Raw genomic sequence first — 24,656 nt, 5'->3', positions numbered from 1 at the left:
CTCAGCTAGTTGGTGCAGTGGCTAGAGCACCAGACTGGAATTAGGAAGACCTAAGTTCAAATCCAGCCTCAGAACTTACTAGCTGTATAATACTAGGCAAGTCACTTAACCCTATTTGCCTCAGTTTCCTCATCTGTAAAATGAGCTGGAGAAGGAAATCGTGAACCCCTCCATTATCTTTGCCACAAAGCACTCTAGTATCTTTGCCAAGAAGACCCCAAATGGGGTCACAAAAGAGTAGAACTCTATTGAAATAACCAAACAACAACAGCCTGCCAGGACCTTGGTACAGCTTTGCATTTTTCTGTTAATTACATCCCACCTGGGTTCTTCTTTTCATCAACATGCAAGCACTATTTTTTTTAATGCCATCAGGACCCAAATTAGCCAGGAGAGGCAGATGGACAGAGGCAGCCTGCTCAGTCTTCATTCAATTCAATGTCAGTAGTTCATTATTCTTTCAACGTTGAAAGAGGCAGCCCAGGCATTTAAACTTTATCCAACTTCTTTGCATCTTACAAAGTTCAACAGATAAAAGAAGGTACAACTAAGGCAATGTTTGTGGAATGTCTGATGCATATTGGCAGGGCAGGTTTTATTACGATTCACCTATTTGTTTCTCCTGTTCAATTGTTTCTTTTGAAGGCAGCGGATTTTTCTCTTATGTTTCTGTCTTCTTCAGTTTAGACTCACCGAATTTCTGAATCTCAGTTGTATTTGGTTTGTCAGACATTTTTGCAGAGTAAGCATTGATGGGGGAGGCATACCACTAAGTCAGGTCTCCAAGGTGGAAGCTTTGAATGAATAAATCTTTTTCTTTTTCTTTCCGTCTTTTCTTTTTTTTAGCTACTGTCAACCATTACTGAGTTCATTCTTAGAAAGAAAAACAAAATTACTCTGAATATGAGTATTTATTTCTCTCCAAGCTTGCAAAACATGCTTATAGAGATACACATGGGAGCTTATCGTGTAAATGAACCCAAAGATGGACAGGCAAAGAGGATTTTTACATGTTCAGAGCAATTCCCTCTCACCCCTCCCTCGCTTCCTAGCTCAGGGTGCCTGTGTCAGCCAAAATTATGGTCTCCAAATGTTTAACCACGATATGAGAGAGGAATTTCTTGAGTGAATAGGTTGTAAACACAGTAAGATAGGAGAAGTGTTAAAGTGTTAAAGTATCCATTGAAATTATAGATCCAGGATATGTGCTTCTTTTACCATTAATATGACATAACATAGTATATGTACATAAAATACTAGGATAAGAAAAGTCCCACGATTTAAGGCAGTGTCTGGGTCCAAGGCACCTTAGTGGTCATAAACAGAAGAATGCTCTTGGTCAGCTTCAGCTGTTCACACAGGAAGGGGCATTCTGAGTTTACTCAGAGAGCAATGCAATGCAAAGCATTATGGTAGATTAAGCCCAGAGTGGGGGGAAATGTCTCTCCTGATTGGCCAATCCAGGTTTTAAGCCTTTCTCAGGTGTTGGGGTTCAAAATGGTTTGGAGAGAGGTCTTCACCACTCAAGTTATTTAATCACCCCTATCACTCCCCAGTCAGCAGATCCAGATGATGGGTAAGATGGAAACTCCCATGGCAGGAAAGAACATGTACATACCTAGCTTATGCAAAATCTATGGAGTTTTGCCTCCCCCCCAAACTTGTACTCTCAGGTTAATTCCCTAGGGGGTGACTAACTCAGCCTCCAGCAATGCCTTTAATGGACAGCTAATAGATGCAATTAGCTCAAAGCAAAGGCAGTGACTGAGACGTTAAGAACAATAGTAACGAACATTTCTTCTGTTTCCTGGAATACACTATCCCACAACTGCTCTGAGCAATGTTTCAGGGTCAATAAATGCTGAATTTCTGCAATGCTTTCCACACTGTCTGATCTCTGCAATTCTTGGTTCCTTTTTATTATGTGTATGTGGACATAATTTTACTTCTTAGAATTTTGTAATTGCAAAGGCTGTCTTTCCTAATTCTGAGCAATATAAATAAACCAATATTGCTTGCTATAGAATAATAACAGCTAACCTTTATATAGTACTTTAAGGTGTGTAAAGCAGTTTACATATGTTAACTCATTGGATTCACATGATAACCCTATGAGGAAAGTGGTAGTATTAGCCTCAGTTTTACACATGAGGAAACTGAGGCACAAACAGACTTGCCTAGGGTCACACAGTCAGTAAGTATCTGAGGCAGGATTTGAATTCAGACATGCCTGACTCCAAGCTCCATGCTCTACCTACTTCACCAGCTGCTTCTATATATGTGCATGCAGATATCTACAAATATATGCACATGTGTGCACACATATATGTTATATGTGTATGCATCTACATAAAAGATGATGGGGTTCCAGATCTTGTTGACATACAGTAACTCTGCAAAATATATGTGCATGCATAGACATGTGGCTATGTGTGCACATGTGCCCACATGTGTACATACATGTGATGTATATATGTATATAAATACTTGTGTGTGTGTGTGTGTGTGTAAAAGACAGTAGGGTTCCAGGTCTTCTTGCCATGCAGCAACCCTGCAAAATGTATGTGTATGTATATACGTACCGACATATATAGGTATATATGCATATATGCACATATGTATATATAGACATATATAAACACATGTACACATATGCATATGCACACGTGTGTGCATGCATGTATGTAAATATGTCTACATATATGGACATATGCGTGTATGTGTATGTGTGGATGTAGGCATATAGGTACATTTGCATGTATGCATAGCTATGCCTGTATATGTCTATATATTTATGCATGAATGTACACTTTGTCAGAGTTTGCCGCATGACAACAAGACGTGGAACCCCATTGTCTTCTAAGAATTAAAGATGACCATTGCACAGAGGGCAATGGAAAGGGGCATGCCAAAGAAAAACAAAAAAAGCAAAGGATGCATGAAAGCACTGCATGATAGAAAAAGAAAGGTGGTCTCGTCCCATGGTGAAAGTAAAAGATGGCAGGAGGATGGCGAGAGTGTCCCACTGGTGCCCTCATGACAAGGCGTAGAGAGAAAGCGAGACCAGCCTGCTGCAGTGAGCTTTTAGGACATGGACACAAGCCACCAGGATGAAAAGACATGGATGGGTTGCAATCTGTATCAGTGAAGGGAACCCCTATGTCAGGGAGATCCCTGATCAGAGTATATTGATAATTAAGAGTTAGAGTCTTGTTGAGAGTCTTGGTGTACGAAGTTTATTCTACCTCCCCTATAGAGACTGAGTTAGCATTTCACAGGGAGGTTGGTGGGGGGGGGTTAAGTACCTCTATGAAGCTTTTGATTCCGTCCTAGAGTAAATAACCCAGAGCCTTCCTCCTAGCACTCACATCGTATAATTGGCAGATATCCTATTACTGGTAGTTGTGCCTTGTTTTTTGCTTTCATTCCTAACACCAGTTGAGGTCTCCCCAAATTTTTCTTGAATCATGCACTCTGCACTGCAGGTACAAGTCTGCCAGAATCAATTTAATTTAACATTAATTGAAAATGTAAGCCTATGCAAAGGAGGTAGGGGAGAGAGAGAGAGAGAGAGAGAGAGAGAGAGAGAGAGAGAAGGAGACAGAGAGACAGACAGTGGGGGTGGGGAGGGGGAGAGGAAGAGAGAGAGGAAAGGAGAGGAGAGGAGAGAGACAACAGAGACAAGGATGGATGAAGGCAGGGAGACAGAGAAATAGAGACAGAGAGACAGAAAGAAATGTTCAAACTGTCATAGTTTCCACTCTCCTCCTCCTCCTCCTCAATGACCTCAGACATGGTCCTCTACCTCAAGAGAATTTGAGGTAATATTTATAAAAATCTTGAAAAAGGAGAGGATCATATGGTGTTAAGTACAGTTTCAGGTTAATATTCCAGAATAATAGTCATTCCTCCTTTCCTTCCTAGACCACTCCCTCAAGGGTTTTTAAATAATCGGAGAATCTCTTTCCCTCGGATCAATATCTTAATCTTTTCTTAATAACAGAGGGAGTAGATACTTGTAGGTGGATCACAGGGCCATCACTTCTGGGGTTGAGAAAGACAAGGAATCTTATCTAGACTAGAACTAAATGTATCGATCACCCTAAACTATTTCCCCAAAGAAAGCCCTCTTATTCTTCTTGGCCTTCTTTGAAGTACACTTTAAAATAGAAAAAAAAAAGTCTAGAAAGATTTTTAGGCTAGAAGTATATTATTTCTCTCTTCTGACTCTGCTACTGGTCTAGTACAGACCCTCATCACCTCATGCCGGGACTATTTCAATAGCTGCTGATGGGTCTGCCTGCCTCCAGCCTCTCCCCACTCCAATCCATCCTTCATTTAGCCACCAAAGGTATTCTTCTAAAGGGTAGGTCTTTGTGTGTCTCCCCACCACTTACTCCTCAATCCTGTGACACTGGCCTCCTGGTTGTTCTGCAAAGATGCTCCATCACTTGGCTCTGGGCATCTCCACGATGCCTGGGATGCTATCCCTCCTCATCTCCACCTACTGCCTTCCTTGGCTTCCTTGAAGTACCAATTAAAAGCCCATCTTCCTTTTTTAAAAAACATTTATTTTATTTTATTTTATTTTGCTAGGCAATGGGGTTAAGTGACTTGCCCAGGATCACACAGCTAGTAGGCGTTATGTGTCTAAGGCTGGATTTGAACTCAAGTCCTCCTGACTCCAGGGCCGGTGCTCTATCTACTGCGCCACCTAGCTGCCCCCAAAAGCCCATCTTCTGTAGGAATTTAATTAACCCCTCTTAATTCCAGTGCCTTCTCTGTGTTAATTATTTCCTACTTATCCTCTATGTGGCTTATTTGTACTTATTTGTTTGCATGTTGTCTTCCTCATTAGATAAGCTGCCTCTTTTGCATCCCTATAGTAAGCAATTAATAAAATGCTTGTTGACTAAATGATTAATTAAATTAAAATGAGGTTTCTGGTATGCTTTACTTATAAAGTACATGTCCCAGCTCAGATGGCTCCATAGCACCTGGTATGATAGATAATCCCTATTATGTCTCCCCCTTGTGGCAGATAGGTGGTAGTGGATAAAGTTCTGGTCCAGGAGTCAGGAAAATCTTAATTAAAACATAGCCTCAGACACTCTCTAGCTTGGGCAGATCACTTAACCTCTGCCTGCTTCAGTTTCCTCAACCGTAAAATGTGGGTAACAATAGCATCTACCTCAAGGTTATTATTATTATTATTATATTATTATTATTATTATATTTGTAAAGCATTAGCAAAATGCCTGGCACACGATAGGAATTAGCAATCAATCAATCAATATTTATTGCCCTGCCCCCAAGGAATTTATAATCTAATGGGTAGAAACATGCAAAAAAATGTGTACAAACAAGCTATAGAGAGGACAAATAGGTAATCATTAACAGAGTGAAGACACTGGAATTAAGAGGAGTTAGGTAGACGTCAAATAAAAGATAGGCTTTTAATTAGTACTTAAAGAAAACCAAGGTGGGTGGAGCCAAGATGGCAGAGTAAAGGCAGGAACTCACCTGAGCTCTCCCCCAAACTCCTCCAAATACCTTTAAAAATGACTCTAAACAAATTCTAGAGCAGTAGAATCTGCAAAAAGACAGAGTGAAACAAATTTCCAGCCCAAGACAACCTGGAAGATCAACAGAAAAGGTCTGTTGCACCAGGCTGGGAGAGTAGCACAGTCCAGCGCAGGTCTCACCAGCATAGACCGGCCCCAGCAAACCTGGAGCAGGCCTCAGAGGACTGAATCATTGGCAGCTGTGGTGGTTTCCAGACTTCTCAGCCCACAAACACCAAAGGCAACTTAGGAGGTCAATAAAAAAGGTCTGTTGGACCTGGGTGAGAGAGGAGCACAGGACAGCCCCAGTCCCAACACAGCCCTGGCCCCAGCAAACCGGGAGCAGGCCTTGGACATGATGGAATCAGCAGTGGTGGCTGCTTCTTTAGCTCTCAGCTACAGACAGTAAGGGGATTGAATAAGTGGTCAGAAGGAGATTGCAGAGGTTTCTTTGCTGGCGCTAAGGCAGGATTCTGTTGCTTTGCCCATAGTTGGATCTGGTCACAGTCCTGGGTCGCAGGCCTGGGGCTAGGAGGAGCACTAGCATAGCAGAGCTTGTGGCAGCAGTGAAGAGCGAACTCTCCTCCCAGTTCCAGGGCAGAAAAGAATGCTTGTGGTCACTCACAGACCAGAGCACAGGCCAGGAGAGGAGTAAACACCTCTCCTTAGATCATACCACATTGGAAGAATTGAAAATGTACAGGTCCCTAGAAGTATCTCTGAAAACAGCTGCAAAAAACCCCTGAAGCTTGGGACAGTCTGCCCTCCATGCTGGAAGCAGAGCTCTACCTTAACAAAGATTTAAAGAGTCAAGTAATAGGCTGGGGAAATGAGCAAATAACAGGAAAAAAACCCTCTGACTATAGAAACATACTTTGGTGACAAGGAAGATCAAAACATACAATCAGAAGAAGACAACAAAGTCAAAGCCCCTATATCCAAAGCCTCCAAGAAAAATATGAATTGGTCTCAGGCCATGGAAGAGCTCAAAAAGGATTTTGGAAATCAAGTAAGAGAAGTGGAGGAAAAATTGGGGAGAGAAATGAGAGTGATGCAGGAAAATCAAGCAAAATGAGTCAACAGCTTGGTAAAGGAGACCCAAAAAAATACTGAAGAAAACAACACCTTAGGAAATAGACTAGACCAAATGGAAAAAGAGATCCAAAAAGCTAATAAAGAGAAGAATGCCTTAAAAAGCAGAATTGGCCAAATGGAAAAGGGGGTCCAAAAGCTCACTGAAGAAAATAATTCCTTAAAAATTAGAATGGAGAAATTGGAAGCTAATGATTCTATGAGAAGCCAAAAAATTTTAAAACAAAAACAAAAGAATAAAAAATAGAAGACAATGTGAAATATCTCATTGGAAAAACAACTGACCTGGAAAATAGATCCAGGAGAGATCATTTAAAAATTATTGGACTGCCTGAAAGCCATGATCAAAAAAAGCCTAGACATCATCTTTCAAGAAATTATCAAGTAAAACTGCTCTAATATTCTAGAACCATAGGGTAAAATAGAAACTGAAAGAATCCACTGATCTCCTCCTAAAAGAGATCCCAAAAGGAAAACTCCAAGGAATATTATAGCCAAATTCCCGAGCTCTCAGGTTAAGGAGAAAATATTGCAAGCAGCCAGAAAGAAACAATTCAAGTAGTGTGGAACCACAATCAGGATAACACAAGATTTAGCAGCTTCTACATTAAAGGATCGGAGCACTTGGAATATGATATTCTGGAGGTCAAAGGAACTAGGATTAAAAGCAAGAATCACCCACCCAGAAAAATTGAGTTTAATCCATGAGGGAAAAAATAGACATTCAATGAGATAGAGGAATTTAATGCATTCTTGAGAATAGACCAGAGCTAAATAGAAAATGAGACTTTTAAAGACAGGACTCAAGAGAAGCATGAAAGGGTAAACAAGAAGGAGAAATCATAATGGCCTTATTAAAGTAGAACTGTTTACGTTCCTAGATGGAAAGACGATATTTGTAACTCACGAGACCTTTCTCATTATTAGGGTAACTGCAAGGAGTATATATAGACAGAGGGCACAGGTGTGAGTTGAATATGAAGGGATGATTTCTAAAAAATAACATTAAGGAGTGAGAGAGGAATGTACTGGGAGAAAGAGAAAAGAAGAGGTAGAATGGGGTAAATTATCTCACATAAAAGAGGCAAGAAAAAGCTTTTGCAGTGCAAGGGAAGAAAGGGGAGGTGAGGGGGAATGAGTGAACCTTACTCTCATTGGAATTGGCTTAAAGAAGAAATAACATACAAACTCAATTGGGTATAGAAATCCATTTTGCCCTACAGGAAAGTAGGGGGGAAAGGGATAAGAGAAGGGGGGTAGGGTGTGACAGAAGGGAGGGCAGATTGGGGGAGGGGGTAATCAGAAGCAAACACTTTTGAAGAGGGACAGGGTGAAAGGAGAGAATAGAATAAATAGAGGCCGGATAGGATGGAGGGAAATATAGTTAGTCTTTCATAACATGACTATTACGGAAATGTTTTGCATGGCTACACATGTGTAACTTATATCAAATTGCTTGCCTTCTCAATGAAGGAGGTGGGGAGGGAGGAAGGGAAAGAATTTGGAACTCAAAGTTTTAAAAACAAATGTTAAAAGTTGTTTTTTACGTGTAACTGTAAAATAGCAAATTAAAAAAAAAAACCCAAGGAAGTTAGTAATTAGAAGTAAGAAGGGAGAACATTCCAGGCTTGGGAGACAGACAAAGGAAATGCTTGGAGCCGATAAATAGAGAACGTCTTGTTCGTGAAACAACCAGGAAACCAGTGTCACTGCATCTCCTTAGGGAGTAAGGCAGAAGAAGACTGAAAAGATGGGGTGGGGGGGGCACTATATAAATACTTATTTTTGTTGATTCTAGAGGCAATAGGGAGCCACTGGAGTTTATTGAGTAAGGGAGTGACACGGTGAGACCTGCAATTTAGGAAAATCACTTTGACCACTGTGTGGAAGATGGATTGGGATAAGGAAAAATTCAGGTAGGGCCTCTTCCAATTCTAACTCTACCCCGTCAGTGAGGCAACACCATCCTCCCTGTAACTCCCAGCTACTGCTCCTGGCTCTGCCCTCCTAGCTCAACCAAGCAGAAAAAGTCTGAAAATCAGATTAGAATCCCAAGGAGGTCATTGACAAAAAAAATAAAATCTCCATACAAACCAAAATATTTAGAGCAACACTTTTTGCATTAACTTTGTGTGATGTGTCCTTCATTCTCAAAGGGGACCATGACATCAGGAAGATGATGCCATGACTTGCAATTGAGCAGCCTGGAAACAAAGTAGATACCCATCAATCAGGGAATAGCAAAACAAATTATGTTTACATTAATATTTTTAGAATATTCTTATGCCATAAGAAACATGATGAATGAATGAATCAATAGACATTTATTAAGCACCTGTTATGTGCCTGGCATTGTGCTAAGTGCTGGGGATACAAAAAGAGGCAAAAGACAGTCCCTGCCCTCAAGGAGCTCACAATCAAATGGGGGAGACAACATGCAAACAATTATATACAAAGCAAGCGATATATAGGGTAATAGGGATAATTAGGGAATAAATAGGATAAATAGGGAATAATTAACAGAGGGAAGGAGCTAGAATGAAAAAGGGCTGGGGAAGGCTTGTAGTAAAAGAAGAGATTTCAGTGAGGACTTATTATAGAAAAGCATGGAGAAACTTAGATGAACTTAGATGAACTCATGCAAAGTGAAGTGAGTGGAACCAGGGGAACAACATACAAGATGATAATAGCAATGTAAATGGAAAGAACAGCCATAAGACAATCTAAACCGAATGCTACAAAATGATAAAGAACAAGTTTGGTCCCCCAAAAAAGAGATGTTAGAAGATACCCTTCAAGGGGCAGCTAGGTGGTGCAGTGGATAGAGCAGAGGACCTGAATTCAAATGTGACCTCAGATACTTTGCACTTACTAGCTGTGTGACCCTGGGCAAGTTACTTAACCCCATTGCCTACCCAAAGGAGGAAAAAAGGGATACCTTTCCCTACTTTTTACATAGTTTTACAGGGTCCATGAATGTAAAACACTACATATAATTTTTTCAGTGTTTGTGTTGATTTTGCTGTTTTTTCTCCTCTTTTCCTTTGTTTAAAAAAAATTCACTATTATAAGGGATCCCCCTGGGATGGGGGAGGATGAGATATACAAGGGGAGGATGAGATATACAAGGGGAAATTTAAGCAACATACAAACAAAAATATTAAGAAAAAAACTATTAGAAAAACAAATACAAAATAGATTAGACATGTGAGACAGCAGTTCTTATTGTAATGGGGGATTGGAGAAACACTGGCCTATAAAGGCCGGCCCTTAAAATATGCCTAGATTTTCCCTGCAAGGTTTCAGTCCAAGCAGCCAGGCAGAAACTTGAGGGAGCCAGCTCCCAGTCTGAGTGACCAGGGATTGGTAGTATGTGATGATAAAAATTTTCTGAATGGCTCTAGAGATGGAAGAACTGAAGACTCAGTTGGTGCTGGGCCTGATCTGAGTGTTCATACAAACACAAAGCAAGATTAACCTGAGCTGGTCTTGAGAATCAATAGGGAGAAGGGCATCAGTCCCATCTCTCACCTACCCACAGAGGTTGTGAGCATGCACATGGATTCCTGTCTCTGTTATTTGTTGGTTTGTTTTCTGATCCTAAGTAAACAAGTTTTTCTGAAGTAGTTGTTCCTAGGCAGATACTTTGTGAGTTCCAGAGACCCAGAGTCCCCATTGGCAATTAGAGGAGGTATCACTGACCCCTGGAACTAATACCTTTAGGATTAGGTGACTGAGCAACAACCTTGAGATGGACGTGTGCTCAGGCAGTGGCTTTTGATCATTGAAGGATCCAGAGAGATTACAGGGTAGCAACTGAATGACCTAGGCCAGCAGTAGATTGACCTATCACCTTTGGCACCATGCCCTACAAAGAACAAGCCCAGCTGAGGAGCAGAACCCTCAGCGGTTGTGATAGCATACCCTACAGTGAACTTCATGAGGTCTCCATAAATGGAGAAAAGGACTGTCAGGACCAGGAAGCAGATGAACCCCTTTTGTCATACATATTCTCTGCACATGTACCCCAATGCCACTGTATTTAAGGCTTGAGCCCTGTGTGTGCAGGGAGAGTCAGCCCCTGGTTTGGGGGGAATGTTTTGTACCAATTCTTTGAACCCTAGCTTCTCAATAAATCCCTTTTCTAAAAACTAATGGCATTTAACTGATTGATAATGAAAGGGCACACCAGTGAGGGCTTATGAATAACAGTCCTAGAAACTCCTCAGGGTTATTCCTAGAACTCTCAGTGAGCAGCAACAACCATTCCTCTGGGGACCCCATACTTCCAGAGAGAGAGAGAGAGAGAGAGAGAGAGAGAGCAGTTTGGGGCAGTGCATCCAGAGGAAGTGATACATTATGAAAAGAACTTGAGGGACTAGATTAGGGCCTCTCCCTAGATGATAAGAGTTCTATGATTTTGAAGGGTTTAATGAAAAGGAGACTTGATCAGCATTCTCCTATCCATTTCTAGTCTTTCATTCGGCATCACGTTTTTCTCCAAATGAATGATCTGAACTAGAAAGGGAAAAGGGAAACTGGAAACTCATATACAAGACTCATGTGTCCAAAACAGATTTATTAAAGAACATTCTTGTTGTCGTATTTTTTTTAAATTTTATTTATTTATTTAATTTTAATTTTTGACATTCACTTTTATATGATTTTGAGTTCTAAAATATTCCCCCCCCTTCCACCCCTCTCCCTTCTCCCCTCCCTAAGATGGCAAGTAATATGATATAGGCTATACATGTACAATCATGTTAAATATATGTTTACATTAGTTATGTTGCGAAAGAAGAATCAGAACAAAAGGGAAAAACCACAAGAAAGAAAATAAAAGGGAAAATAGTGAGCCTCAATCTACATTCAGACTCCATAGTTTTTTCTCTGGATGTGGATAGCATTTTCCATCATGAGCCTTTTGGAATCATCTTAGAGCATTGCATTGCTGAGAAGAGCTAAGTCTATCAAAGTTAGCCATTGCAAAATGCTGTTACTGTGTATAATGTTTAAAGAATATTTCTTAACAGCTGGCTGGAGATAACGGTGTGATGTTCCAGGGCTCTAAATCTATGCCTAGATGAGCAATGGTGTGGCAATTTCCCAGACTAGAGCAATGATGTGACCACTTCAGAGAGAAATCCTCAGCTTTACTTTTTTACTTTTCTGAATAGGAAAAGTCCTGTCTTTGACACGTGTTAGAGATGCTTTCTATTTTTTTAAGACTCCAAAATGTTGATTGATAGAGACTAAGTATTGTCTACCTTCACTGTCATATGTAGTATAGAAAACAATATTAATACATTTACATCCCCTAGAAAGAAGATAGCATTTGCAGTTACAAAATTCTAATAAGCAAATATTTACTGTAGACATATAATTTAAAGGGTTATAAAAATGACCTACCAAGCAATGTGAAGTGAATTATGGCAGTCACAGTGTAACAGGCCCTACAATAGGCATCCAATGCTTAAAAAACTCAAGAATATGAATTACCAAGGGAAGGACTCCTATTTGACAAGGACTGCTGGGGAAACTGGAATGCAATTTGACACACATTAACTGTAGTCCATATACTATAATAACAATTGGATAACAACAATTGGATAATAACAAATGGATATAACATTTTAACATTTAAAAATCACATGATAAAAAAGTTGAAGGGGAAATGAGGGTAACTTTCATAATTACGGTGAAGTAAAAAAAACAACTAAACAAAATATAGAGATGATCAAAAAGAATTTTTATTATCACCACAATTTCAATTACATAAAATTAAAAGCTTTTTTGAAGACAAAACTAATGCAGTAAGAATAAGATAGGGAAAAAATATTCTTTCCATCAAAAATCTCTGATTAGAGGCAGCTAGGTGGCACAATGGACAGAGCAATGGCTTTGAATTCAGGAGGACCTGAGTTCAAACCCGACCTCAGACACGTAACACTTACTAGCTATGTGACCCTGGGCAAGTCACTTAACCCCATTGCCTAGCCCAAAAAAAAAAATCTCTGAGAAGTCTTAAACCAAGACTTGTTCACAGGTGTCCATCTGGGACAAACTTCCCCAAAGCACCTTAGATAAAGTCCCTCCACATCTTCCTTGTTACATAATCTTGAATAAATCATATAACATTCTAATCTCATATATCTCAAGATATATAGACAACTGCCATAAATATTGAAGTCAAAGAGCCATCTCTCATTAGATAATGATTAAAGGATATAACGATTTCCAAAGAATTATAAAGTATTCATATTGTGAAAAATACTCCAAATTTCTAAAATTAAAGAAATGAAAATTAAAACAACTCTGAGGTTTCACTTCACTAAAATTAAATCTGCAAAGATGATTAAAGAGGGAAATAACCAATAGGTACAATAATAGACATTTGATATAGCTGTGAAGTGGTCCAACAATTCTGGTCCAAAATTGGTTTGGAATTATGGAAGAAAAGTGACTAATATGTCTAAGTCCTTTGACCTAGTAGCTAGATGGCAGCTAGGTGGCACCACAGTAGATAAAGCACTGGGCTTAGAATCAGGAAGACTCATCTTTCTGAGTTCAAATCTGGCCTCAGACACTTACTAGCTGGGTGACCCTGGGCAAGTCACTTCACCTTGTTTGCCTCAGTTTCCTCATCTGTAAAATGAGCTGGAGAAGGAAATGGTGAACCACTCCAGTATCTTTGCCAAGAAAACCCCAAATGGGGTCACAAAGAGTTAAACACAACTGAAATGACTACACAACAGCAACCCAGTGATCCTATTACTAGGCACATACCTCAGGGAAGCCAAAGACAAAAACAAGGGTCCAATATATCTCTAATAGCACTCTTTGTGGTAGCAAAGAACTAGAACCAAAGTGAGGTGATTCCTGGTAACATTCTAGGACAGATCATTAAAGAGATGGGTGGTGAACACGTATATAAAAGTAGTGTGAAGGAAATTAAGTGGGTGTTTGCATTTTATTCGTTTAGGAGGTATAAAGAAATTCATCAATCATTTTAATGGAATTATATAGTGGCTAGCCATTGCTTACTTAGAGGATCAATGGTGCCTCTGGTGGCCTTTAAAAAGCAAGAGCTAGTGGCAGCTAGGTGGTGCAGTGGATAGAGCACCAGCCCTGGAGTCAGGAGGACCTGAGTTCTAATCCAGCCTCAGACACATAACACTTACTAGCTCTGGAGGGGTGATTTATTCTTCACTTTTCCCCTCATTCTTCTTTCAGAATGCAAATGGGCAGTGGAAGGAAGAGAGTATTTCTCTCTCTCTCTCTCTTTTTTTAGAGACAGCTCAGTGGTGCAGTGGATAGAGGGCTGGGCCTAGAGTCAGGATTACCAGAGTTCAAATCCAGCCTCAGACCCTTACTAGCCATGCAACTCTGAACAGGTCATTGAACTTCTGTTTGTCTTTGTTTCCTTACCTATAAAATGAGGATAAAAACAACATGTGTCTCACAGGATTTTTATGAGGATCAAACAAGATGATAATCATAGAGTGCTTAGCACAGTGCCTAGAATACAGTAAGTGCCATATAAATACTTCTTCCCTTTCTTCTTCCTCTCTCATTGGCAATAGCATCTTTCAGTGAGTGACCTGCCTGGCAAGTGATGCTTTTAGCAGCAGAGATCAGGAGCAGAGCCCAGGTATGGAGAGAAGCGAGCCCAGAGAGCCCAGTGGAGCAACGTGCCCAACACAGACACTGTACATAAAGAGAGCAATATGAGTAGATCATAAAAGTAAAGCTATTGGAATCCTGTGTTACTGAGATAGGATTTTTCTTGGCCATATGTGTGCCTTTCTGCTGACAGTATTTGTAGGAACATGAACCCCTGTTTTATGGGGAATCTGGTTTATTATCAGTGTTTATGTGGTGCCATTTTAGTAAATACCTTTGCTTTAAACTAATTGTGTCAATTGGCTGATCATTAAAGATAAATGCACCAGCAGTGTGAGCTGTAGTTTTAGGACTTTGAACCAACAAAGTACCCTAAACCTGAGGTACTTATTCCTCTCAGAGGACCCATGTAAGTTGAGGAAACAGCCCAGAGGGGACACTACAATCAGAAAGTCAGTATGGCTTCATGAACACTAGATCACTAATCTTATTTTGTTGGGTTTTTTTATAGTGTTACTAAATTGGTAGATGAGGATAATGCTATAGGTATACTTAACTTATATTTTATTAAAGATACTATTTTTGAAGAGAAGATGTAGATGAAATGAAAGTATAATTAGGCAGATTCACAACTGGTTGGATGGATAACTTCAAAGTAGTTTTTTTAAATGATTCAATGTCAATGACTTGGGAGTGTCCTGGACATCTGTGCTTCATCCTATGCTGTTTAACATATTTAACCATCAAATTAACTAATATATGCTTTGCAAATTTCAAAGTACTCAGGAGATGGGATTGAACCTTAGAATCCTTGGAAGTGTCCTGGGGAAATCTGGGTGTATGCTCCCTGAGATAGCCTTTATAAGCCAATTCAACTATCTCTACAGATATAGAGCTATTATTGCTATAGCTATTCTTATTGTAGTAGAGGGGTAGCACTTGACCTCCTCCTTCTCTTCCTCTCTTGAACTCATGGAGACAAATGAGGCTTTCCCAGAGGAAATGCCTACTAGTAAAACTCACTTTCTTAGTATTCTAAGGTTAACCCTGGTAGAATGAATACCTATCAACCACTATATGTCTTAACTCTTTAACCCTCACTGGCATGCTTCCCACTTGACCAGTTAGCCAGTTGAACTCCATTCACTCAACCAGAATTATCTACTAAACAAAGGCAAAGTCAGAATAATAAGAACATAACATTCCACCCACAAACCAGAGACACAGTCTGCCCCCAATGCATACGGTTCCCATTGGGAAGCAGGCATAGGCTTTCCCTGTTTCTACCTTTTTCCCTAAGCTAAAGTGTTCACATCTGAATGTGGCACAACAATAATTATTATGAATGACTTAGATAAAGGCATTGATGGCATGCTTATCAAATTTTATAGATAATACTCAACCGAAGAGAAATAACCTACATACTAAATGACAGTGTTCAGCTATAAAAAAAAAAGCTTGACAGACTGGAGCATTAGACTGAATATAATAAGGTGAAATTCAATAGTGATAATGTCTTACGTTAAATAAAATCTTACACTTGGGTTCAAAAAAATAAACTATTAAGTACAAGATAGAAGAGGTATGTTTAGATGGCAGTTTGGCTAAAAATGATATAGAAGAGAACTGCACTCTGCCTCCTCCCCACCCACCCACACACACTGCTTTGAAGAGTCAAATTTTAAACACTAAAATTTGCTGCTTGGGTCAGAGAACTGAGAAAGAACTGAAGAACAGAGGGAATGGAGCAGGATGTATGTGAAGGGAATTGTGGGGTGCTCTACTAAGACTGAAAGAATGAGCCCAGCAACCAGATGAGGCTTTTGTCCTCCCAGAAGTCACCTGAGGCAGAGACCTAGTCTATTAACTGTGAATTGCTCTATGTGGGAGGAGGTTAAGATGCTTTGACATCCAGCCCCCAGAGGAAATTATTATGAAAGGGGAAGGAGTCAGAAAGTAAGCAAAAGGGGAAAAGTAAGGGGGAGGGGGCGAATTAAATTACCGAAGATCTCAGTAGAAAGAAAATTTCAAGACCTTGAATGCAAGTAGATAGACCAACAGGAAAGGTGTTAATAGTGGAAGGAAATATAGCCTCCAGGTCAAGTAAATATGTTCAGGTATCTATGAATAAGTACTGCAAAACAAAGGAAAATTGCTCAACATCTGATGAAGCAGATGGCCCTGTGAATTTTGAGGAAAGCCTAGAATCACAGTACACTGTTCCTGAATGATTTAAAAGAGAAATAAGAATGGTGAGAGCAAAATTGTATGGCCTGCACAGCAGAAATAATTGACAAAACAAGAAAACTTCAATATACAAATCTCACCAAAGAACAAAAGAAAAAATAACTGATTAGGAATGCAAATATATACAAGTGATGGACAGTCTGGAAGAAGAGAAACAAAAAGCAATAATATTAAAAGAAAATATGTCCTCCATATGGGCAAAATATAATGATCTCAAAGACAGGCTGCATAGAGACAATTTAAGGATTATTGAACCCCCAGAAAGAACTTAACAAGTCAAAAAACCTGAGCACTATAATGTAAGAAATAATACAAGAAAATTGCCCTGAACTTCTGAACACAGAAAACAAAGTACCAATTGTAAGTATCCATAGACTGCCTTCAGAAAGAAATTTGAGGCTACAAGTGCCAAGAAACATGATATTAAACTTTACAACTCCAATAAGAAACAACCAATTCTGCAAACGACTGGGAGAATGACTTCCAAATACAAAGGAAAGGGAATTTTAATAACACAAAACTATTCTGCAACAACCAGAAAAATGAAGAAAATGGAATCATGTATTTCAAAGAGCAACGGAGCTCAAGATACAGCCCAAGATGACCTACACTGCAAATCTGAGCATAACCATTGACAGAAAAAGATGGATGTTCAATAATGAAGAGGCATTCTAAACATTCTTAGAAAGGAAACCAGACCTGAAGAGATTGTTTGCTTCTCATATACCCCAGACAACAGAAATACCAGAAGAATAAATAAATAAATATAGCAACCAACAATAAAACCACAGAGATACTATCAAGAGACTTCTTTTTAAATATACACAAAGAGACAAGGGTGAAAGCAGAAGTCAAACAGAAGTGATGATGAAGAAATACGCACAACACTGCCCTCCCCCACAAGTGCATCAATATTTTTTGTGAGGCTAAATTACAAAATGGTCCTGTGCATAGAAAAAGGAAAAGGAAGAAAAATATAGAAGAGGATATGTGATTTACACTAATCATGTCAAAGGCTAACAATAATTTATATAACCTCTCAGAAAAAAAGAATCTATAGTAGAATGGTTTAGGAGGCAAAGGGAGGAATTAACCTTGTTTCAATGGTGAGAGGAGATACTGCTGATGAATCCTATGGGAGAAGAAAGATATTCTATAAAAGGAGAGGAGGAACTTACAATGTGTTTTATTTGCAGAAGTGTGGTGTTTAAAGAATTCATTCATCCTACTTTAGGAGAAAGGGAATCAGAGCTTTTGGGGGCAGCTAACAGCCAGAAGAGTGGAAAGATACGGACCCAGGGAAGAGATCTTGGGGCAGATGGGAGATAAATGACCAAGGGAAGGACAAAAACCAACACTGGATGGCTAATCAGGGACATAGGAAAAATCCTACTGTGGGGCAATATTTTCTCTATCCCCTGCAGGAATTGGTATTTTTCTAAGAATGGGGCATAATCATAACAAAGGGAATCAGAAGGCAAGCTGTATAAGACAAGAATAGAAACTGTTTAGAAGAATCAAAAATAGGTAGCTGAAAAGTTTTAATTCCATGAGGAATACAGAAATAAAGGACTAGTTAAGTATAAAGGCCAAAGGATGAAAGTCTAGAGAAGACAGAAAGGAAAGATAAATAATGAAGAAAGTGAAGGAAAGAAATATACAAAAAGGTGCCGAAATTGAAATTTCAAAAACTAACAAACAAAACAAATTTAAGAGGAGAGGAAGAATTTGACTATCTAATTGATATGGAAAAATAGAGGGGAAGAATTAAATAACCAGAAAAAGTCAAGAAAGAAAAGAGAATTGATTTTTTTAAAAACTCCAAAACCAGGGGAAGGAGTAACAAATGGAGGGTGGGGTGAGGGGTTTTGGGGGTGAGGGGTTTTGAGGATGAGGGTATGAGAGCAGTGGACATAGAGCTGCCTTAACAAAGATTATGCTAAAATAACTGAAGAGATATAATGTTATGTTTGCAGACGAAGAGATAAAAATCAAAAGTTGTGAAAAAACAATATTAGAGACAAATGGATGAAAACATAAGCTTAACTCATAATTTCAAATGTGACTAGATTAAACAATTCAATAGAATGAAAAAGAGTGACAGCTTGGATAAGAAAACATAACCCTACAATCTGTTGTTTACAAGAAACACATTTTGTAAAACAAAGACATACAGAGAATAAAAATAAGAGGCTGATAAAAATGTTTTACTACATATCAAGTGAATTCAAAAAAACAAGAGTTGCAATCATGCTATCAGACAAAGCAAAAACAAATATTCAACACACAAGGAGGAATAGTCAAGGAAATTATATTATGCTGAAAGAAATTATAGAAAGTAAATTATTATCAGTATTAAACTTATAAACTTAAGGCTTCAAATGCCCTAACATTCAAATTCATGAAAGAAATATTAACTGAGCTACAGTAACACAAAATGGACAGGAGATTTCAATGTATCCCAATTTTGAATAAGTCTAGCAGAAAGATGAACAAAAAGTTAGATATAGAACTGAAAATTTTCTAGAGAAACTAAACCTAGAAGACCCGTAGCCATCTAAATGAGAATGCAAAAGAATATACATATTTCTCAGTTGAGGAAATTGAGGCAAACAGTGGATAAGTAAGTTGCCCAAGGTCTCAAAGCTAGTAAGTATATGAGGCTAAATTTGAACTTTGATCTTCCTAATTAGAGGCCCGCTGCCCCACCTAGCTTTGTGTGTGTGTGTGTGTGTGTGTGTGTGTGTGTGTGAGGCATTTGGGGATAAGTGATTTGCCTAGAGTCACATAACTAGTGAGTATTATGGGTCTGAGGCTGGATTTGAACTCGGGTCCTCCTGACTCAGGGCCAGTGCTCTATTCACTGTACCACCTAGCTGCCCCTCCACCTAGCTATCTCTAATCAGAACATATTATGCATAATTACATGCTGATAAAACTAAGCATACCAAAGAAATAAAGAAATGCCTTCAGAAATACAAAATGACTGAAGATCATATAGAGATATTAAATAACCCCATCTCAGAAAAAGAAATAGAACTAGCTGTAAAGGAACTACAAAAGATAAAAAACTCCTCATCAGGATCAATTCACAGAATTTTTATCAAACTTTTAAAAAGTAGTACCCATACTACAGAAATTATCCTCAAAAATTGAGAAAAGGAACACTCTACAAGAATCCATTTTATGAGAAAATATAGTTCTAATGTCTAAACCAGTAAAGGATAATATACAGAAAGAAAACTATAGACCAATTTCATTAATGGATACAGATTCAAAAATTTTGAGCAAAATCCTGTTTAAAAAAAGATGACAGCAATTTACCAAAGAAATCATTCATTATGACCAAGTGAGATTTATACCGGTCAGTTGGTCAGTCAATAAACATTTATTAAATGCCTTCTCCATGCTAGGTTTAGTACTAAGCTCTGAGATGCAAAGAAAAGAAAAATCAGTCCCAGCCTTCAAGGGACTCACAATCTAATGGGGAAACAACACATAAAAAGAAAGTGAAAAGGGGTGGGGGGTGGGGGGGGCAGTCCTGCCCTAGGTCCCATCCTTAAATGGAGAATGAAGGAGAAGTTCTCCATAATGTCCACCCTCCAGTCTCTCCAATCAGAGGGTTAGAGGGTACAGAGGAGGTATGATCTTGTAGCAAGATGAGTTTCTGGAAACAATGATGAAGTCCAGGTGAGCATTCAGAGCTGGTTCAACATTAAGAAAACAATCAATTAATAATTCTACAAACAAAATAATCCAAAAGTACATGATTATCTCAATAAATACCAAAAAAGCCCGTGACAAAGTATAATACTCAATGCTAAAAAAAAGTTTAAAAAACACCTTATAAAGTATGAGCATAGAGGGACCTCTTTTTTTTTTTTGGCTAGGCAAATGGGGTTAAAGTGACTTGCCCAGGGTCACACAGCTACTAAGTTTATGTGTCTGAGGCTGGATTTGAACTCAGGTCCTCCTGAATCCAGGGCCAGCGCTCTATCCACTATGCCACCTGGCTGCCCCCATGAGAATATGTGTGTGAATGTGTGTGTGTGCAGAGTGTGAGTGTGAGAGTATGCATGTGTGTGAATGTATGAGAGAATATAAGCATGTGTGAGTGGGAATGTGTATGTATTGTGAGTGTCTGTGTATGTGTGTGCATATGTGTGTGTGTGTGTGTGTGTGTGTGTGTGTGTGTGCAGAGTGGGTTAAATAGGGGGCAGCTAGGTGACATAGTAGATAGAGCACCAGCCCTAGATTTAGGAGGACCTGAGTTTAAATCTAGCCGTAGACACATAACACTTACTAGCTGTGTGACCCTGGGCAAGTCACTTAACCCCATTGCCTAGACCAAAAAAGAAAATACGTGTATCATAAAAAGCATCTATCTAAAACTAACAGCAAGCACAAAATGAGAATAACTCTGTAACTGACAAAAACTACTGAGAAAACTGGAAAGCAATCTGGCAGAAATTAAGCTTAGAACAATACCTTACTCCATATATCACAATATATTATAAATGGATGAGACCTTAACATTAAATATCATACTATAAAAAAATCAGAAGAGAAACAAATCATATGTCTCTCACAGCTATAGGGACGGGATGTATTCTTAATCAAAAATGAGCTAGAGGAAATTACCAAAGATAAAATTGTTATAAATGTTGTAGAATTATAAAGAACAAGAATAATTATAGAGAACAACATTTCAAAAGAAGGAATGAGTGGGTGCTCAAAACCCTTCAAGGAGGTGCAAGGTCCACAAGTATTATACATTGCAAACGTTTTCAGACTTTTCCAATGTATTAATAGATAGTGCTAACTTTTCCTCTTCATTTTCATTTTTTTTTCTTTTTCTTAAAAAATATTATTTGTTATATGAAATAGCTCTCTGGGAGGAAGAGAAGCCATATTGAGGAAAACTATGGTGATATAAAAAACAAATTATATCAATAAAAACTTAGTTTTCTGAAAATTGATCTCAAGTGGTTAAGTGATAGTCACTGACACACAGCAGGTGGGGGCTCAAGCTGATGACATTAGAGGAGAAATACCCCTAAACATCTCAGGGTTTTCCTAATCTCTGAGGGGATGATGAATCTTAGGGGAGGAAACGGACTGAACCACACATCTGAGAAGTGTGTGCATGAGCTTCTTAGCATGACATTGTCTAGAATGCACTTTGGTTGGCTGAGTGCGCTATCAATACACGAATTTTAAAAGGATGTTGAGTCTGGCAAGATGGGGTGGCATGGGACTAGCATCACAGTTAAGAGGAATGAGGAAACATGGCATCCACATATAGACCATGCCAACACTATCGTGGTCAGTAGAGGTGACAGTAGCACTGAGTGAGGTCAGCACATACCAAGCATATAGCTCTGAGAGAAAGTAGCCAACCCTAGACCAAAGGTTGGCAAACTATAGCCCAGAGGCCAAATCCAGCCTACTGCCTACTTTCGCTCAGACTGTAAGCTAAGAATGCTTTTACATTTTAAGATGGTTGAAAAAAAATAAAAAGAAGAAGAATATTTCAGAGCACATGACAATTATATGAAATTCAATTTTTAGTGTCCATAACATTTTATTGAAACACAATGATGTGCATCCATTTATGTGCTGTCTACAGCTGCTTTCAAACTACAAAGTTAGAGCTGAGTAATTACGGGAGTGGTGTGTTCATGGCTTCACACTGCATCTCAGTCTACAACAAATCACAGTCATGCAGTTATAGCTCAATAGTGTTCCAAGCACCACATGTATCGTGACATTCTTTTCTGTTACCAGTACATAACCATAAGATAAACACAAGAAGAAAAAAGTGGACTTTGAATGTCAAATTTTATACTTTAGAAGCATAGTGGGGCATGGAGTATTTTGTTATCAACTTAGATTGCAAAGCATCATGTTTATTAGGCAAGGACATGATGGTGGTGCTAAAAGAATACAATGTATGTCAGCTAAGATATATTTTGCCTTCATTAACAGACTAAGTGCTCATCACAACATTTCTAGCTCATAGGAAAGCAAGTCAGAAAAATTAGAAAATTTAAAATGGAATATCTCATCATGGTAGAATTTCTTAACAAAAATCAAAAAATGGAAATGAGGTTACAACCAAAGTAACTTTCAAAGTGACTCATTTGTTAGCCAAACAAGGAAAGGCTGGTGAGCCAATTAAATTTTTTTTTTATCACAACAACCAAAGAAATGTGTCCAGACAAAATATATTTATTTAAGACTAGTCTTGTGTCTCAATTAAAATCATGTGCTTATAGATTTATGTCAGTATTTGGCAGTACTTCTGTGTGTGGAAAGACATTTTTCAAAGATCAAATACATAAAATCTCATTGGTTGTTCAGTTGTGTCTAACTCTTTGTGACCCCATTTGGGATTTTCTTGGCAAAGATACTGGAATGGTTTGTCATTTCCTTCTCCAGCTCATTTTACAGATGTGGAAACTGAGGCAAACAGGGTTAGGTGACTTGCCCAAGGTCACACAGCTAGTAAGCGTCTAAGGCTGTATTTGAACACAAGAAGATTAGTCTTTTTAACTCAGGGCTTGGCACTCTATCCACTGCACCACCTAGCTGCTCCTGCAATCGATTTTGATGATACAAAACACTAATTTTGAGTTCCAATTAAGTGAAAAGTTATCCCAACACAAAAAAAGAATTCCATTTTTCTCATTAGTAGTTCTATATTACAAAAAAATATATACTCTATTATTACATTTTGAATATCATCAATAAAAAGTCTGTGGAAATCTTTTCTTATTATGTAAGTAACCTATGTAATATACATAATTTTGCCTCTCAGCCTACAAAGCCTAAAATATTTACCATCTGGCCCTTTACAGAAAAGGTTTGCTGACCCCTGCCCTAGATTACAACTAATATACTAAAAGAAACCAACAACAATCTCTATAACACTCTTCATTTGCTATGTCAAGAAATTAGTAGTCCCAAGCCTGCTCCTGAGGTGAGTTTCACTAGCATCTGTCTGTGAGTGAACTGACTTGTCACTTTTCCACTGCATTCAAGAGAATAAGGGGTCATAAGGCTAGTGGCACCGGGAGTATTTAACACCTGCTTCAATTTCTTTTTTATTACTTTGTTATTCTATTCCATTAAATGCCTTTCTATTCAGTTAATGTGTGTCTTCTTTGGTCTGGCATTGAGACACATTGTGGGGTCTTAAAGTTATGAATTTGATGGATGATTAACCCAACAGTAACATGAATCTGGATTTCACTGAGGGAATTCCTAGTTGCCTTAAGTATACTTTCCTTTTCCTCTTAATGACCTTCAGATAAGATAAGAAAAAGGGATTGCCCCATTTCTTTCTTTGCTCTAGCCAGATATTAATGACTTCTTCCCATCTCCCTAGCTTCTACTTCTGAATGACTTTCTTCTATGGTATTCCAATAAATAGGCAAAAGTTTGCATGCTTCACCAAGGAGACAAGGTCATTGAGAAAATAAACAGAACATTTATGGGTGAAAGTCAAACAAAAGTACCCCATACTGAGGGAGGGCTAAGAAGAACTGAATTACTATTCCTTGAAATTGTTATAGATGAAGGTCACTCAAGCCAGTAGCTGGAGAGATGAGGATGGAATGTTGGGAAGAGGAGGGCAGTGGATCCTGAAACACATTCATATCTGGCCCAAGCAAAGAAGGAGACAAAGAAACCCTCTTTTTGTAGGTCTCACCTTGTCTGAAGGTCATTGAGAGAACAAAAAGAGAAGATTTAATGGTAGAAGTCAATAAAGGAGTGGGGATTATCCTCAATGTTGAATATAGTGGGGAGGAAGAAGAAGTTAATGGAAGCATCATCTGCGACAGTGAGGAGATCTTGGAGACAATCTGACACCTCCCTTCCTTTTTCAGATCCCAGGGAACTAGGGTCCAGAGAGACAGAGTAATCATACTTTCAGGTGATGAGTAGAAGAGCCTGGACTTATCCCAGTTCCTCAGTCTCCCTCTGAATCTATTCATCATCCCACCATGTTGCCTCCTTCATCTTTCAAAGAGATGGAAAAGGGAAAGGACAGGGGCAAAGCTGGAGAAAAATGTATTGTTTCAAGAAAACTTGGGTCAGAGGAGGATTAAGAGAACAGAGAAATGA

General features: G+C 38.8%; 1 pseudogene; it reads right to left on the bottom strand.

Moving 5' to 3' along the window:
- Positions 1-598: 598 nt before the first annotated feature.
- LOC110223523 (thymosin beta-4-like) lies at positions 599-733 on the bottom strand (annotated as a pseudogene).
- Positions 734-24,656: the final 23,923 nt, after the last annotated feature.

The sequence above is a fragment of the Phascolarctos cinereus genome, unplaced genomic scaffold (genome assembly GCF_003287225.1).
Source record: "Phascolarctos cinereus isolate Bilbo 61053 unplaced genomic scaffold, phaCin_HiC Scaffold_4;HRSCAF=312, whole genome shotgun sequence".
NCBI lineage: Eukaryota > Metazoa > Chordata > Mammalia > Diprotodontia > Phascolarctidae > Phascolarctos > Phascolarctos cinereus.
Note: the sequence above shows the minus strand (reverse complement) of the source record. Positions and strands in the feature narration are given on the sequence as shown.